The sequence below is a fragment of the Canis lupus genome, chromosome 12 (assembly GCF_011100685.1).
Source record: "Canis lupus familiaris isolate Mischka breed German Shepherd chromosome 12, alternate assembly UU_Cfam_GSD_1.0, whole genome shotgun sequence".
Classification (NCBI taxonomy): Eukaryota; Metazoa; Chordata; class Mammalia; order Carnivora; family Canidae; genus Canis; species Canis lupus.
Window position 1 is genome coordinate 56184000 of NC_049233.1, and position 18283 is coordinate 56202282.

The 18283-nt window shown below is 35.3% G+C and overlaps 1 protein-coding gene and 2 long non-coding RNA genes across 3 annotated transcripts in view; 2 read left to right on the forward strand and 1 right to left on the reverse strand.

Moving 5' to 3' along the window:
• LOC119874292 overlaps window positions 1-18283 on the forward strand; it is a 399775-nt gene that overhangs the window by 209875 nt on the left and 171617 nt on the right. The window lies entirely within an intron of this gene.
• Window positions 1-18283, reverse strand: part of LOC111098368 — a 37953-nt gene that overhangs the window by 17688 nt on the left and 1982 nt on the right. The window contains exon 3 of the long non-coding RNA XR_005368049.1: window positions 431-588. This is a non-coding gene — a long non-coding RNA (uncharacterized LOC111098368). The remainder of the gene's footprint in view (window positions 1-430; window positions 589-18283) is intronic.
• The window catches only part of LOC119874220, a 74299-nt gene that overhangs the window by 240 nt on the left and 55776 nt on the right, over window positions 1-18283 (forward strand). The window contains exon 2 of the long non-coding RNA XR_005368044.1: window positions 13676-13814. This is a non-coding gene — a long non-coding RNA (uncharacterized LOC119874220). The remainder of the gene's footprint in view (window positions 1-13675; window positions 13815-18283) is intronic.

Genomic DNA, 18283 nt, shown 5'->3' on the forward strand with positions numbered 1-18283 from the left:
TTTCTCTGATTAGTAGATCACAGTGGGTCCCCAATAATTAATTTTATCTGAGAGTCCATATTGCAGATCTTTAAAAGATCTGAGTATTTCTCCTTGCTCAGTGTATAGTCACTGAAGTAAATGGCTGCAGTTACTTTGGGGAAGACTGAGAGGTGATATCATCATAGGTTCTTCTATATCAGTACCTTGCCTTCTATGTGAGAGGCTGTAATTTTTCTCTTAGGATGACTAGTCAAGTCTATTTACCAGACATGGAGGTTTTCATTATATAGCCCAAATAAGGCTGTTCATTTATTTAGTTATAAGGACCCTATTGTTAATAAGTCATTGTCAATTTCCTTCTGATGGTCCCTCTAGCCCTAATACCTATCATGGTAACAGTATTCTCTTTACCTTTTGTAATTAAGTCTCTGCTACCCTTGCATCTTACCATGCCTGCTGAAGTCAAGAAACTCATTTCAGTGGCAACATGAGATGGCTCCTTCCTCCATGCCTTTAGAGGACAGTTATGACAGTGCTTTCTGAGGAGATTGGTGCTTGTTAGGCAATTCAGTTGTTAATGTCTTTGTGAAGATAGGGTGCTCTGGGCTGGAAAAAATAGGAGGTGGTTGCATGTGATAAATTCACTTCAACATTTTTCTAAGTCTTGAATTTCCCCTTTGATGTATAACTAAGACTTTTCCAGCGCCTCCACCAGATTATTTTAAGTCACCAATGATTTTAGGTTTCAGACAACTAACTGATGACATGCTGACATTTGACTCAGATCTGGAAGAAAATATGGTGTGGCATGTAAAAAAATTGGCATTCAATTAAAAGTTAGCAGCCTCAAGTTGGGTCATTTCCAGTTCTTCATGCAAGGTAGAATCAGCCCCACCAGTCAGGGTAGGAGGTCGCTGTTGACTCAATAGATTTGGTAGGATTTGGGAGTGTTGTGTACTCAAAGATATTAGAAAGATCACAATTATCATCTTTATCAATTGTCACCAAATTTTCAAGGTTCTATTCTTTTCTAAGCAAGTTTCTAGTTTTCACAAAAGAAATGTAAGACTTTATTGTAATTCAGCAACTAAAGGATCAGATTCTTTTGATTTAGCTCATCAGCTCTGTGACAGTAGAGATAAGAGATTCAATCTTTTAAGGCAAAGTAACTTTCTTTTTTCTGCTTATGGCTTAAACAAAGACTTTATGTTAGACTCTAGTTTTCTTCCTGTACATCTCCAATGCAGTTACAGAAACTAATCTACATGACCATCCTTGCATTATTATGCTCATCATACTGTTTTGGAAATTGCTACTATTTTATTACAGTTGTACTTTCCATAGGCACTTCATTCCAGGTCACCATAGATGGCAAGTGAAGTATCTGTTTTACTACTAGAAACCATGGTCTACCAATATTCAACACTTTTTGGTAGCCACATTCTCACCTCTTTTTTTTTTTTTAAGATTTTATCCATTTATTCACACAGAGAGGCAGAGTCACAGGCAGAGGGAGAAGAAGGCTCCCCATGGGGAGCCCAATGTGGGACGCTATCCTGGACCAGGGATCACATCCTGAGACCAAGGCAGATGCTCAACCACTGAGCCACCCAGGCATCCTGTGGTTCTCGCTTCTTTTAAGCAGACTCAGATATTCATTTTTGAGTATTTCACCTACCATTTTTTAATGATAACAGCCTATATTAGTCAAGGCACAGTTGCTGACAGTAGAAACCACTTTAGCTATTTAAAGCAAAAAGAAATCAAGTGAAAGGAATTATGTGCTTAGAAAATGTTGGAATTCTGGGAGGATTGGGAGTTTGGTTGGGCCTCTAGGGAGACTTCCAGAATAATGTTTCAGAATAGTTCTGCCAAGAAAATTGAAAACTCTACTAAAATTAGAAGGCTGGGGAATCAAAACTCTTGTAGACTTCAGAGCCACACCACAGTTACTAGATCTGACCCAGAAAAAATGGTTGTCTTGTGCATCAAGTCTCTGTTCAACTTAAATAAGTACTGAATTTGTGTCATGCCATCTAATTGCTAATATCTCAATTGCATCTAGAATTTTAGATACAAGGGAATATGGGGAATGAGAACTTTCTAACCTTTATAATACAGAATTTAAAGTATTTATCACAGTTCTTATAAATTTATGGTAAATTCTTGAAGAACATTAGTTATTTTTATTGTTACCAAGAAAATATATGTCATTTGAATGCATTTTACTGTTTAATGTTTCCTTTACTGTTTAGGGTAGACTTGCATCTAGTTTTCTCCTTATTCATGTCCTTGTTGGCAGAGAATGACTATTATGCAAATGGATTTTATTTCCAATTGCTCTGTTGGCAGGTGTCTTCAGATTTTTGCACCTAGTGCATTCACTGTACTGTACTCTTGTTAGCTTCCTATAGTGAACAGCTGAACAATTATTTGAGTTATTATTTCACAGGTTCTTATAACAAATGGCACAATTCTTGTGCATCCACCATTTGTTAAACCTATCTTAGTATTCTGAAGATAACTAGAAGACCATAAGAATATAGTGAATAAGAAAAATGTCCAGAGAAGAGGATGCTTATAATATATTCAAAGTATCTTTAGTTTGATATTTGTCTCTGGTTAGTAGCACACCTTCTTAAGTCTTGCTTGTTCTCATAACGATTGCTTTGTTTGTTATTAAAATGAGAGAATAGACAGTGTCAGGATTCAGAGATACTTAGCTAAATAATAATGAAAATTCATATATTGATTGTAAATGCTAGATACAAACCATAATTCTTATATAGTAGCCTAAATATTGACAAAACTGTACAGATGTGAAAGAAAAAGTACTTCTGAAAATGTTGACATTTCCTAGAAGGTTAGGGTTGGAGGGGATCTTAAAGATCATTTAGTCTAACCTTCTCATTTCATACCTTGGAAGACTAAAAAACAGAGCTGAAGTAAATTGTCCAGAGTCGTGAAGGTGGTTCATTGTAAGGCCCAACGTAGAAGTCAGTCTCCTTTGAAATTCCATCTAGTCTAGGGCTCTAGCCACTATAAAATACCTTTTCCTTTAATATTCTTAGTATTCATTATGTAGCTTGACCCATGCTTCTTTTAAAGTATTAAGGAAATAAAAATGTTTAAATTAGTCTCACTGTTAAAATGTAGAGAAATATTTATGATCCTTTTCTGCAGTTTAAAATGAAGATTTTGAATGTGACTTGGAAATGTTGTTTGCAGAATAGTCTGCCTTCCAAAAGTGGTGTATCAACACTTTCTTTTCTTAGATAATTTTTTTGTTGTCCAATAACTGCTTTTTCATATTCAGTGGAGTGGAGCAGCAGTGGCATCTGATGATTAATTAGTTCAAAAAGTGTTAGTTCCCCAAGGATAGCCTGTTAGATACTTTCCAGGTCATTTAAAAAAAGAAATCTATTGCTCATGTTTACAGGTGGTGGCACACTGAATTTAGATTGGTTACAAGGCATACAATGAATTTACTACTTCTGCAGTTCTCTTTACTAATCCTGTTACAGTAATTCTGAGCAAAGATCCAAGTTTATATTTGACAACAGAGGGATAAATACTTGCCTCTTTGATTCTATATTACATTAAATATTCTTTACAATTCCTTTTTAGATTCTTGTGATAGCCTGCATCACTTTAGCTTATAGTTCCTAGGGAATTAATTTCTTTCTGAATCGTAAATGATTTTGTTAAATTAATTGGGCGGATTCTGTAAATGTTTGGTTATCATCCTGTATAGGACTGTGGATACCAATACATCAAAGTCACCATTCAATTTAATTCCTGAAGTTGTCCTCCACAATGTTGGTGTTGGATTACATAATAAAGTGTAATATGTTCTTTAAAATATTATTTTGCTGCTTTTCATGTTTGAAAATCACTACTTGATCTTGGTTCTAAAATGGTAGCTTAAACTAAAATGGTAGTGAAGCTAAGAGATTCTTAGGAGAAACTATGATAGAAAGATAGGGAGTGTTTTATATAAATGTAATCAGAGCCACAGGTGAAGATTATTATCTGATACATAATTGATTTGGCCTTTCTAGGTTTTAGAGTCATTGAAACCTATGGGCAAAATTTTAGTTGCCGCAATATAGGGGGAGCAGGTGTCGGGTCTCATTATTAAGAAACACCATAATAGGTGCTGAGAGCCCTACCTTATAGGTTACAATAGTCAGGACCACACATTTTTCAGTAAGTACCTGCCATATGTCTCATGTTGTGTAGGGTGTTCCAGGGAACCAAAGAAGCAGAAATGGGCAAGGCCATGGTGGCATGCCAGGGAAAAGCAAACAGTGGACCCCTTTAATTTAACTTATTAACCATTTTTCCTCAGTTATAGGAAAGAGTGAATTTGAAATGCTGAACTGCAAGATATACTCCAAACAATTATAAATGCTAATGTTCTGGTTCTCAAGGGCTCAGAAAATGGCTATCAGTGAAAGCAAAATTAGACCTTCATCATTTTTTTTTTCTTTTTGTTGCTATCTGAAAGAGATCTCATGGGCTGAATGTCACTTTTAGTCCTTTCCTGTGTCTATTATGCATTTATTGAGCTTCTTTAATTGCAATCTTGAAAGTGTCAAGTAAATAGATTAAAGACTGCCAATATTAATTTTTAAAGGTATTTAAAATCTGTGAGAACTTTTCTTTCCTCCTCCTTGGAAAACAAAGGCAATGGCTCAGGGCTTTAATTTGGTTTTAGTTTTAACTCTGGTTGATTGTTGTAAATATTGTGCAAATTAATTTCACAGAAAATCTATTTTTGTATTAAAAGTTGAACAGAATATCTGTTGAAATGTTCTCTTATTTTTATCTAGATATAAGTTATCTTGATAGTTAATGCTTGCATTTCTAGGCTGAAAAAGTTTACAAAATTTATCCAAAAAATACTATTTTTCCCCTCATTACTCACAGTCATAATCATTACCATAGGCTATTTGAAAAATCATCAATCTGCGTTCAGCTCTGTGCTGTGAACTTAAACTGCTAATTTACTGACTTGTATATTAATACTGCCTTTTTTCCCCTAGAAGAAAACTATTTCATGTTGTAGAAACTTGTAATAAATTAATCACCCTACAACCCTTTATGAGGTAGAATGTTTTATTAACTCCACCATCATTTCTCTTGTCTATCTTCGGTAGAGGTGGGCAATTTTTGCCAGAAAGCCAAGCAAACTCCCCCCAGTACTGGCTGGCTTTCCATTCTCATGTACAGGCTGTCTCTATCCTTTCCATCTATTTCTGACAGTCTCAGAGGATTTCAGTTAGAAACACTAATCCACCAAAGTCCTTAAACCATGCAGCAGAACAAATTGCCCTTGGAGTGGCCAAAATAACCAGTTCTAAAACTGTAAGGTTTATCCTGGCACCTAAGTGGCCAGGGCGCCATGACAGATATTTAACTGCTTGTGACCAAGGTTTGTGCTCCTAAGGTGGTAGCGTATGCCAGGTTAAATGGCAAAGAAGTTGCTCCTGAGTCTAAGAGGGTGCTCTTGTGGTAGCCGGTCGATGATACTATCTTTTCAATCACTGTGGTGGAGGTCCAGGTCCAGGTCCAGGTCCAGGTAGATGTTGCTGACTCCACATCTTTCATAGGTTTAAATTCCCTCAGAAGTTAATTGATAGACATGGCAAATTTGGTGAGTTGGCTGCTTGGCAAATGGATATTCAGGTGAATTGCTCCAGAAAATTGGTTTCAGATGAATTGATTTTTGGTCTATTAATATAGAGCCAGGCTAAGCCAAGACTCTTGCTGACTTCTTGCTTGAATACACAACCAGAGTGATATTTCTAAAAACACCAGTCAGACATGCTGGTCTTCTCTTAAATCCTTAAATCACTTCTCATTGATTTTAGGATGGTTCTACCTGCTGCAGCCTGTGCTCACCCCTTCAGCTCACTAGGCACTCACCTTTAGTCCCCATTCCATTCCTATGCTCCAGCCACTGATTTCCTCTCAAATCCCTCATTATTAGGGCTTATACACATGCCTTCATTTGTTCAGAAGTTTCTTTCCCACACTGTTCCCTGGCTCCTTCTCATCCTTTGATCTCAGGTGAAATGTCACCTTTCCTGGGAGGTCTTTTCAAATCCCTAAACTAGGTTATATCTCTTGGTTAGATATCCTGGTATGCACTTTTAGCTTTTTTTAATGGCATGTATCAGTACTCTAATCAAATTATTTGAATAATTGTTGTCTGTCTCCCACACTAAAATGCAACCTCCAGGAAGATTGATATCAACAGCTATCTGATTGAAATGTTCTATTTTGCATTCTTCAGCATGGTAGCTGTGAAACACATGTGGTTTTTGAGTCCCTATAATGTGGTTAATGCGACTGAGGACTTGAATTTTTAGTTTTACTTAATTTTAATTAATTAAAGATTAAGTTTAAGTTTAAATCACCATGTATAGTGGCTCCCAAATACAGTATAGGTCTTGCTCACTATCATATCTGAAATTCCTAGCATAGCATTTGGCAGAGTAGATGTTCAATTAATATTTGTTAAATGAATGATTTGCTGGAGTTTGTAGTATTAATCTTATTTTTTGGATAATGAAACTGAAGGACACAGAGAATGTGACCATCATTCACAAGTGCATACATACATTCATTTATATTTTATAATGCTTGATTTACATTTTTAAGTCTTGAGTTTCTAAATCTCAGTTTCCTCATCTGTCAGATGGGGAATGTAATAGTAACTATCCTTTAATGTTATAAATACTTTTTCTAAAAGACTGCTAACTCTGGGAAACGAACTAGGGGTGTTGGAAGGGGAGGAGGGCGGGGGGTGGGAGTGAATGGGTGACGGGCACTGGGGGTTATTCTGTATGTTAGTAAATTGAACACCAATAAAAAATAAAAAAACAAAACAAAAAATAAATAAATAAAATGATGTAAAATGTTTATATAAGATTCAGGTGTAAAACATTATAATTTGACATCTGTGTACACTACAAAGTGATCACCAACAAAGGTCTAGTTATCATCCATCACCATACAGTGGATTCCCTTCACCCATTTTACCAACGCCTAACCCCCTTCCTCTGGTAAACATCAATCTGTTCTCTGTATATATGAGTTTGTTTTTGTAGTGTTTGTTTTAGATTCTACATACGAGTGAAATCATACAGTATTTGTCTTTCTTAATCTGACTTATTTTGCATAGCATAATACCCTCAAAGTCCATCTTTGTTGTTACAAAAGGCAAAATTTCATTCTTTATGAATAATATATTGAATATTTATACCACATGCTTTTTATCTATTTATCCATTGACACTTAAGTTTTTCCATATCTTGGCTAATGTAAATAATGCTGCAATAAACATAAGGATGCATATATCTTTTCAAACTAGTGATTTTGTATTCTTTGGATAAATACAGAGAAGTGGAATTTCTGGATCATATGGCAGATCTAATCTCAGTTTTTTGAGGAATTTCCATACTGTTTTCCATAGTGCCTGAACCAATTTCCATTCCTACGAGTGATATCTCACTGTGGTTTTGATTTGTATTTCCCTAATAATTAGTGATGTTTTATGTCTTTTCATATGCCTGTTGGCCATCTGTATGTCTTCTTTGGAAAAAAAATCTGTTCAGATTTTTGCCTATTTAAATTTTTTTTTTATTGTTGAGTTGTGTGAGTTCTTTATATATTTTGGATATTAACCCTTTATTGGATATGATGTGATATAAAATCTTCTATTATATGTTGGATTGCCCCTTCTTTTTGATGATGGTTTTCTTTACTGTAAAGAAGCTTTTTAGTTTGATGTAGTCCCACTAGTTCATTTTTGCTTTTGCTTCCCTTGCCTTTGGTATCAGATCCACAACTACATCATCACTAAGAATGATGCCAGGGAGCTTACCACCTATGTTTTCTTCAGGAAATTTTGTGGTTTCCAGTATTACATTCAAATTTTTAAGCTATTTTGAGTTAATTTTTTGTGTATTTGAGTTTATCTTTTTGTGCAAGATAGTGGTCCAGTTTCATTCTTTTTCATGGGACTATCCAGTTTTCTCACCCATTTATTTTCTCCATTGCATGCTCTTGCCTTCTTTGTCATAAATAAATTGTGACCATATAGCGTGTGTTAACTTCTGGGCTGTCATTTCTGTTGCATTGATTTGCACGTCTGTTTTTATGCGCAAATCAAACTTTTTGGTGCTATAGCTTTGTAGTATAGTTTCAGATCAAGGAAAATGATATCCCCAGCTTTTTTCTTCTTTCTCAAGGAGATTTTTTTCTGGTTGTTTCGGATCTTTTGTGGTTCCATACAAATTTTAGAATTACTGGTTCTAGCTCTGTGAAAAATACCATTGGAATTTTCAGAGGGATTGCCTTGAATCTGTAGTTTGCTTTGGGTAGCAGGACATTTTAACAATTTTAATTCTTCTAATCTATGAACACTATATATCTTTTCATTTATTGGTGTCTTCAGTTTTTTTCATCAGTGTCTTACAGTTTTCACTGTACAGCTGATATTCTTTTTAGGTGTTTTATTCTGTTTTGATGCAATTGTAAGTGAGATTACTTTGTTAATTTCTTTCTTTTTTTTTTTAAAGCCCCTTTTAAATATGGGGCTTGAACTCACAATCCTGAGATCAAGACCTGAGCTGAGATTGAGAATTGGATGCTTAACTGAATGAGCCACCAGGTGCCCCACTTAATTTCTTTTTCTGATGATTCATTATTAGTGTATAAAAACACCACAGAATTCTGTATATTGGTTTTGCCTTCTGCTACTTTACTTTGTTTATTAGTTCTAACACTTGTGATTTTTTTGTAGATATTTAAGGATTTTCTGTATATATTATATCATATCATCTGCAAACTGTGGGCTTGTCATATAAGGCCTTTATATATTTTTTTAGGCCTTTATAATTTTGAAGTATATTTCCTCTATACCAACTTCATTGAGATTTTATTATAAATAAATGTTAAATTTTATCAAATGCTTTTTCTGCATTTATTGAAATGATCATATGATTGGTGTTCTTCATTTTGTTAATGTGGTATATCATGTTGATTCATTTACAGATGTTGAACCGTGCTTGCATCCCTAGGTTAAATCCCACTTGGTCATTGTTTATGATGCTTTTAATGTATTTTTGAATATAGTTTGACAATACATTGTTGAGGATTTTTGTATCTGTGTTCATCAAGGATATTGGCCTGTAATTTTCTTTTTTTGTGGTGCCATTGTCTGGTTTTATTTTCAGGGTAATGCTGGCTTCATAAAATGAGTTTGGAAGCATTCCTTCCTCTTTTTGCTTTTGTTTGGTTTTGGAAAAGTTTGAGAAGGATGGATATTAAATATTTGAATGTTTGTTAGAATTCACCAGTGAAATTGTCTGCTCTTGGACTTTTGTTTTTTGGGAGGTTTTTTTTTTTCTGGAGGTTTTTGATTACTGTTTCAATGTTTGTCATGGAAATTGGTCCCTTTACATTTTCTATTTCTTGAAGATTCAGTCTTAGAAGATTATTTCTATGGATTTATATGTTTCTCCAAGGTTGTCCAATTTGTTAGTGCATAATTGTTTGTTTTAATTTCTTATGATCCTGTATATCTGTGATATCAGTTGTAACTTCTCTTTCATTATTGATTTTATTTATTTGAGTCCCCCCATCTGTGTGTGTATATATGTGTGTGTCTAGTTAAAGGTTTGTCTATTTTGTTTATCTTTTCAAAGAACGAGTTATTATTTTATTAATCTTTTCTGTTGCCTTCTTTGTTTCTATTCCATTTATGTCCGTTCTGATCTTTATTATTTCTTTTCTTCTGCTAACTTTGGGCTTCATTCATTCTTCTTTTCCTGCTTCCTTTAGATATACAGCCAGATATTAAATTTGAGATTTTTCTTGATGTAGGTCTTTATTGCTATAAATTTGTTTCTTAGAACCACCTTTGCTGCATCCCATAGATATTGTATTTCTGTTTTCATTCTTCTCAGTGTTTTTGATTTCTCCTTTGATTTCTTTGGTGACCTGTTGATTTTTCAGTAACATGTTGTTTAATCTTCACATTTCTGTGGTTTTTCAGGTTTTCTTCTCATAATTGATTTCTAATTTCATAACACTGTAGTCAGAAAAGATGCTTGATGATTTCAGTCTTTGTCAATATATTGAGACTTCTTTTGTGGCTTAACATATAATCTATCCAGCACAGTGTTCCATGTGCACTTGAGAAGAATTTGCATTTTACTTTTTTGCATGGGATGTTCTATATATATATATATATCTATTAAGTTTTTCAGTATAATGCACTGTTTAAAGCCAAGGTATTTTGCTGACTTTCTGTTTTGATGATCTATTTAGTGATGTAAGTAGAATATTGAAGTCCTCTTTATTGTATTGCTGTCAGTTTCTCCCTTTGGGTCCATTAGTATTTGCTTTATATATTTTGGTGCTTCTATATCTGTAAATGTTATATATTCTTGCTAGATTTACTCCTTTATAATTATGTAATATCCTTCCTTGTCTTTATTACAGTATTTGTTTTAAAGTTTATTTTGTCAGATAGGACAATGGCTACACCAGCTTTCTGTTTCCATTTGCATGGAATATCTTTCTCCATTCCTTCATTTTCAATATGTTTGTCCACTTTGAAGTGAGTCTCTTGTAGGCAGCACAAAAATCTTGTTTTCTTATCCATTCAGCCACTCTATGTATTTTCACTGTTGATAAAAACTTAAATTAGAACACATCCCAAACTTTACCTTTGATGTCATCCCACAATTTATAGTTCTGATGTCACATTTTATGTCTTGTTTATTTGATGTTTCCCTAAACTAATTATTGTAGTTTTAATTAATTGACTTACTTTTTGTCTTTTAGTCTTTATTCCTACTTTATTTTTTTTTTTTTTTATTGGTGTTCAATTTACTAACATACAGAATAACACCCAGTGCCCGTCACCCATTCACTCCCACCCCCTGCCCTCCTCCCCTTCTACCACCCCTAGTTCGTTTCCCAGAGTTAGCAGTCTTTACGTTCTGTCTCCCTTTCTGATATTTCCCACACATTTCTTCTCCCTTCCCTTATTTTCCCTTTCACTATTATTTATATTCCCCAAATGAATGAGAACATATAATGTTTGTCCTTCTCCGACTGACTTACTTCACTCAGCATAATACCCTCCAGTTCCATCCACGTTGAAGCAAATGGTGGGTATTTGTCATTTCTAATAGCTGAGTAATATTCCATTGTATACATAAACCACATCTTCTTTATCCATTCATCTTTCGTTGTATTCCTACTTTATAAGTGACTGATTCACTGTCTTTACTGTCTCTTTACCTTTTCTTATGAAATTTTTACTTTTGTAAGTTCTCTTGTTATTAATTATTGCCATTTGTTTTCAGCTTAAAGAAGTCCCTTTAACATTTCTTGTAAGGCTGGTTTGGTGGTGACGGACTGCTTTAGTTTTTGCTTATCTGAAAAGACTTAATCTCCCTTTAATTCTTGCTGGGTAGAGATCCTTGGTTGGAAGTTTTTTTCCTTTTAGCATTTTGTGTCATGCTACTCTCTTCTGGTCTGAACGTTTCTGCTGAAAGATCTGCTAATAATATTATTCAGTTTTCCTTTAGTGTAACAAGTTATTTTTCTTTTCTTGCTGTTCAGATTTTCTTTTAATTTTTAACTGTTACTGGCTTTTTTTTTTTTTTTTTTTTAGGATTTAATTATTTATTTGATAGAGAGCAATGGAGGGAGAGAGAGAGCACATGAGCAGGGGCAGAGGGAGAGGGAGAAACAGACTCCTCTCCTGAACAGGGAGCCTGACATGGGGATCCCAGGACCCCAAGACCACAACATGAGCCAAAGGCAGATGCTTAACTGACTGAGCCACTCAGGTGTCCCTAGCTGTTACTCTTTTAATTATACGTCTTAGTGTAGACCTCTTTGGGTTCATCTTATTTAGAACTGTCTGGGCTTCCAGGATCTGGAATTCTGTTTCTTTTGCGGGATTGGTGAAGTATTCTGCCATTAGTTCTTCAAACAAGTTTTCTGGCCCCTTTCCTCTCTCTTTTACTTCTGGGACCCCTGTAATGCAAATACTATTTTGCCTGATATTGTTGCAAATGTCTTTGTAGGTAAGTTTACTTTTAAAGTTTGTTTTTTTTTTTGTTTTGTTTTGTTTGTTTGTTTGTTTTTTTTTTGCTACTCTGTCTGGGTGTATATCATTGTTTTGTCTCCTAGCTCTCTGATCCATTTTGCTTTATCCAGTCTACTTTTGAAAACATGTAGTATATTTTTCATTTAAGTTATTGTATTCTTTAGCTCCATAAGTTCTGTTTGATTCTTTCTTATATATTCTGTCTTTTTATTGGAGTTTTCACTGTGTTCTTCCCTTTCTCCTACAAGATCAGTGAACATCTTCATTACCTTCTTTATGAAGTCAGTTGCTATCTCTGTTTCATTAGAGTGTTTTTCTATGGCTTTGTTTTGTTCTTTTGTTTGCAACATATTCCTGTGTCTCCTCATTTTGTGACTTTATGTATTTATTTTTTTTTCAAATATTTTATTTATTTATTCATGAGAGACAGAGAGAGAGAGAGAGAATGAGAGAGAGGCAGAGACATAGGCAGAGGGAGAAGCAGGCTCTATGCAGAGAGCCCAATACCCGACTTGATCCCTGGACTCCAGGATCATGCCCTGGGTCAAAGGCAGGTGCTAAACTGCTGAGCCACCCAGGGATCCCCTCTGTATTTATTTCTATGGATTAGGCAAGTCAGCTACTTTTCTTAGTCTTGAAGGAGTAGCCTTGTGTAGGAGATATCTCATGGGCTCAGTAGTGTTATGACCTCTGGCTACCAGAGAGAGGCACTCAAGAGGCCACCCCTGTGTGAGTGGTGCATGCCTACCTGCTCTGTGGTAGGGCTGTGGCTATGGTGTGGTGGTGGGTGGGTCCCTCAGCAGGGCGTATCCTCAAGTGCTATCAGGTTGGAAGGAATTCACAAATGACACCCACCAGTGATAGTATTAGCAAATTAGAATGATATTTTCAAACAATGGCACCTACCAATGTTTCTGCCCCTGAACAGAGTCCTAGTAAGTTCCTCTCCCTCCATCATTTGCTTGAAGTTTAATAAGTGGGTCTCCTTCACACATGGTCTAGGTGCTTTTCAAGCATATTTTTGCTCTGAATCCCAGGGTGAGTGAATCTGTGCATAAGCCCTTTAAGAGCTGGTTCTCCATTCCCTTCAGTTTTATGGTTTTCCTGGATGTACTCCCCATTGGTTGTCAAAGCCAGTTGTCTTGAGGACTCATCTGTCTTTGCATGGTTTAGAGATTGGAGTGCCTGATTAGGAGCACAGACCCTTGCTTCTCAAGGAAAATTTTCATATATTTTTTAAAGATTTATTTATTTATTTATTAATGAGAGAGAGAGAGAGAGGCAGAGACACAGGCAGAGGGAGAAACAAGCTCCATGCAGGGAGCCCAATGTGGGACTCAATCCTGGGTCTCTAGGATCCCGCCCTGGGCTGAAGGCAGCACTAAACCACTGAGCCACCTGGGCTGCCCTCATATTTTTTTTATTTCCCTTCTGATTGTGGATGGCTACACCTAGGATGTTTTTTGTTTGTTTGTTTGTTTGCTTTATTTTAGTGAGTGTGTCTCTGATGCTTTTACCTGTTTTGATGCCATTAATTTCTTTTTGTTTGAGGTTCTGTTCATCCAGTTTTCAAGTCTTTTTCAGAAGAATTTATTCTATATGCTGTAAATTTGTTGTGTCTGCGAGAGGAGGTGAGATTAGTATCTTCCTATGCCACCATCTTGAGCTACTCTCTAAAAATCTTAATAAGGTAATGTATTTAAAACTTTTTTTCCAGTTCTTAACACAAAGACATTGTTCAATAGACATTATTTGTAATTATTGTTAATTATTATTTCTTAAAGCCACTTACATTTTGTGAACCCATTACCCCTTCCTATAACAGAAATATTGCTTCCTCCCTTTTGGCCTAAGATCACTTTTTAGACTTCCATATTAAAGCCAGACATACATTTTATAACTATTTGATTTTCCTCCTTCTTAACTAAACAATGACCTCCTTGATAAACCTAGATTTTATTTTCCTGTCTAATCCTGCTCCCTTTTAACCCTTACATAACCCCTGGCTCAAAGCAAGCACTGAGAAATGCTTTTCAAATAAATGAAGGATAGCAAATTAGTACCAATGCTCCAGATTTCCTGATTTGTAGGCAAGTGTTCTTTTTACTTAATACTCTTACTTTTCAGGGTGGGAAAGCAGAAGATTTTTTTTTTTTATCTACTAAGATAAATTTTTATAATGTTTGAATTTATGGATGTTTTTTAAAAACATAGAATGCTTTATAATGTTGAATATACATATCTAGTTTTGTAATATAGAAATGATTCAAATTACACAAAAATTATATGACCACCAAATGGCATTCTCATGGTTGTTAATTTGTCAATGTACCCCTTCTTTGTCTGACCTTGATGTTAGGATGAAAATACTTCTAAGAATTGGTTCTTTGTTATTAAAAATTTGTCCTTGGTGTTGAGGAAATCTCCTTCATTGGAGTATATGTCCTACTAAATCAATTAGGTGGAATAGAATCAGCAAAATACTATTTCTCAAATCTCAGGAAATTTTTTTGTGGGTCATGACAACATGAATTATGAATAATACCTAGTATGTAATATTCAGTGTTTACATACTTAACATTTTGCCTGTGAACTCCAAGTGTTTCACATATATTAAAACATTTCCCATTTCTTTATAAGTCAGGAACCAGAGATTGGAGACAGTTTTCCTTTGAACAGATAGAAATTCTATTGTTCTGGAAAAGTGACAAATATGAAGTCATATAGATTTTGAGTGAAACTTGAACTAGCTTAAGTTTCTTCTTTCTTTCGGTCTGGTACCAGATTGTATTCTTAAGGAAAGATTCAGAGAAAGATTTGATATAAGTATATGTTTTGCAGCATATAAGCAGTGATATCGGATACGATTATTTAAAAGCTGTTAGTATCTGAAAAGTTAAATCTATAGTTGTCAAAAGTAGGGGATACATTTGTAGTTGAAGTTGGTATTATGGCTATGGTGTTGGTACATATGTTATTTCAGTTTTTTTTTTTTCAGTTTTTTTTAAATTTATTTTTTATTGGTGTTCAATTTACTAGCATACAGAGTAACCCCCAGTGCCCGTCACCCATTCACTCCCACCTCCCACCCTTCTCCCCTTCTACCACCCCTAGTTCGTTTCCCAGAGTTAGCAGTCCTTACGTTCTGTCTCCCTTTCTGATATTTCCCACACATTTCTTCTCCTTTCCCTTATATTCCCTTTCACTATTATTTATATTCCCCAAATGAATGAGAACATATAATGTTTGTCCTTCTCCGACTGACTTCCTTCACTCAGCATAATACCCTCCAGTTCCATCCACGTTGAAGCAAATGGTGGGTATTTGTCATTTCTAATAGCTGAGTAATATTCCATTGTATACATAAACCACATCTTCTTTATCCATTCATCTTCCGTTGGACACCGAGGCTCCTTCCACAGTTTGGCTATCGTGGCCATTGCTGCTATAAACATCGGGGTGCAGGTGTCCCTGTGTTTCATTGCATTTGTATCTTTGGGGTTATTTCAGTTTTATTTATGTATTTGTGAAAGGTATAGAAGTTAATTTCATGCTCTATTTCTCAAATAGTTTGGAACTCTGGGAAAACACCATCATGCCACCAAGCAGTAGTCCTTTGTCTCCAACACCAGTAGACATGAAAAGTTTAGAACTTAGACATTCACATAATTTATCAATAGATTTTTTTCCTGAGAAGTTCTCCGGATTTAAATTTCTCTTTAATATTTAATAGGCTGATCAAGAAGACTAGTCCAAGAAAACCAGTACATTTCTCTTCAATTACTTAGCATTCAAAATGCAGTCAAAAGAAGTAAGGTATATGCTAAAGCTCATGTGTGAAACTGGTCTTAGATTATGTAGTATTTCTAGTAAATTTGAAATAGTACACTCAGTTTCTAAGTGAGAGTATAAAAAAATGCACCATTATTTAGTTAAAACATAATTTTATTTATTTACTTAAACATGTAACTATTTTAAAATTTTTATTTATTTTTGAGTTTATTTATTTAAGTGATATCTGCACTCCTCATGGGGCTTGAACTTATGATCCCGAGATCAAGAGTTGCATGTTATTCTGACTGAGCCATACAGTTTCCCCAAAAAACAATTTTAGAAAGTAAACTATTATTTTTTAACTAGAGAAAACCTTATTATAATTTAATGACTTAAAATCACATTCTAAACATAGAAATTTAAAAATTTAACTTCTGCCTATTTACAGATAGAGAAGTCTATTTATAAATGATCTCAACCCTAACAAATAATTAGTTTAATGGATATTAATGTGTATGTGACTTTTAAAATAAAATATGAAAACCAATGACAGTGATTTCACATTTGAGCACTTTTAGATAGCACAGTTCATTTCCTAATTTTTTTTTTATTTTTTTAATTGGGGTTCAATTTGCCAATATTTAGCATAACACCCAGTGCTCATCCCACCAAGTGCCCCCTTCAGTGCCTGTCACCCAGTCACTCCAGGCCCCTGCCCACTTCCCCTTCCACTACTCCTTGTTCATTTCCCAGAGTTAGGTGTCTCTCATGTTTTGTCACCCTCACTGATATCTTCACTCATTTTCTCTCCTTTCCCTTTATTCCCTTTCACTAATTTTTATATTCCCCAAATGAATGAGACCATATAATGTTTGTCCTTCTCTGATTGACTTATTTCACTCAGCATAATACCCTCTAGGTCCCTCCACATCGAAGCAAATAGTGGGTATTTGTCGTTTCTAATGGCTGTGTAATAGTCAGTTGTATACATAGACCACAGCTTCTTTATCCATTCATCTTTCGATGGACACTGAGGCTCCTTCCACAGTTTGGCTATTGTGGACATTGCTGCTAGAAACATCGGGGTGTAGGTGTCCCGGCGTTTCACTGAATCTGTATCTTTGGGGTAAATTCCCAGCAGTGCAATTGCTGGGTCGTAGGGCAGGTCTATTTTTAACTCTTTGAGGAACCTCCACACAGTTTTCCAGAGTGGCTGCACTAGTTCACATTCCCACCAACAGTGCAAGAGGGTTCCCCTTTCTCCACATCCTCTCCAACATTTGTGGTTTCCTGCCTTGTTAATTTTCCCCATTCTCACTGGTGTGAGGTGGTATCTCATTGTGGTTTTGATTTGTATTTCCCTGATGGCCAGTGATGCGGAGCATTTTCTCATGTGCTTGTTGGCCATGTCTGTGTCTTCCTCTGTGAGATTTCTGTTCATGTCTTTTACCCATTTCATGATTGGATTGTTTGTTTCTTTGCTGTTGAGTTTAAGAAGTTCTTTATAGATCTTGGATACTAGCCCTTTATCTGATAGGTCATTTGCAAATATCTTCTCCCATTCTGTAGGTTGTCTTTTAGTTTTGTGGACTGTTTCTTTTGCTGTGCAAAAACTTCTTATCTTGATGAAGTCCCAATAGTTCATTTTTGTTTTCGTTTCTCTTGCCTTCATGGATGTATCTTGTAAGAAGTTGCTGTGGCCAAGTTCAGAAAGGTTGTTTCCTGTGTTCTCCTCTAGGATTTTGATGGAATCTTGTCTCACATTTAGACCTTTCATCCATTTTGAGTTTATCTTTGTGTATTGTGTAAGAGAATTGTGTAGTTTCATTCTTCTGCATGTGGCTGTTCAATTTTCCCAGCACCATTTATTGAAGAGACTGTCTTCTTTTTCCAGTGGATAGTCTAGATTTCCTAATTGTTTATTTCAATTCTGTATTCAGAGGGAATATAACTTCTTTTTTACATGACATATTTTTCAAACATTGATACATTTGTATAGTAGGCATTAAAAAGATGCATTGAAGCTATAGGTTTATTTCCAAACTAACATTTAGTATTAAGGAAAATACTACATTTATTTATTTATTTGAAAGAGAGAGAGAGAGAGATCATAAGCAGGGGGAAGAGGTTGAGGGAGAAGCAGACTCCCCACTGAGTGGGGAGTCCAATGTGGGACTCAATCCCAGGACCCTAGGATCACTACCTGAGATGCCACCCAGGTGCCTGGAAAACACTACATTTAAATTACATGTTACAGTGCCTTCTTGCTATGAAAGCAGTACCTAAAGCTATAATAAAGTTCAGATAACTGGCAGATATCCTTAATACTTGTACATAGATAAATTAGAACATGGTTTTTTGTAAATATACTCAAATTTTGGGAGC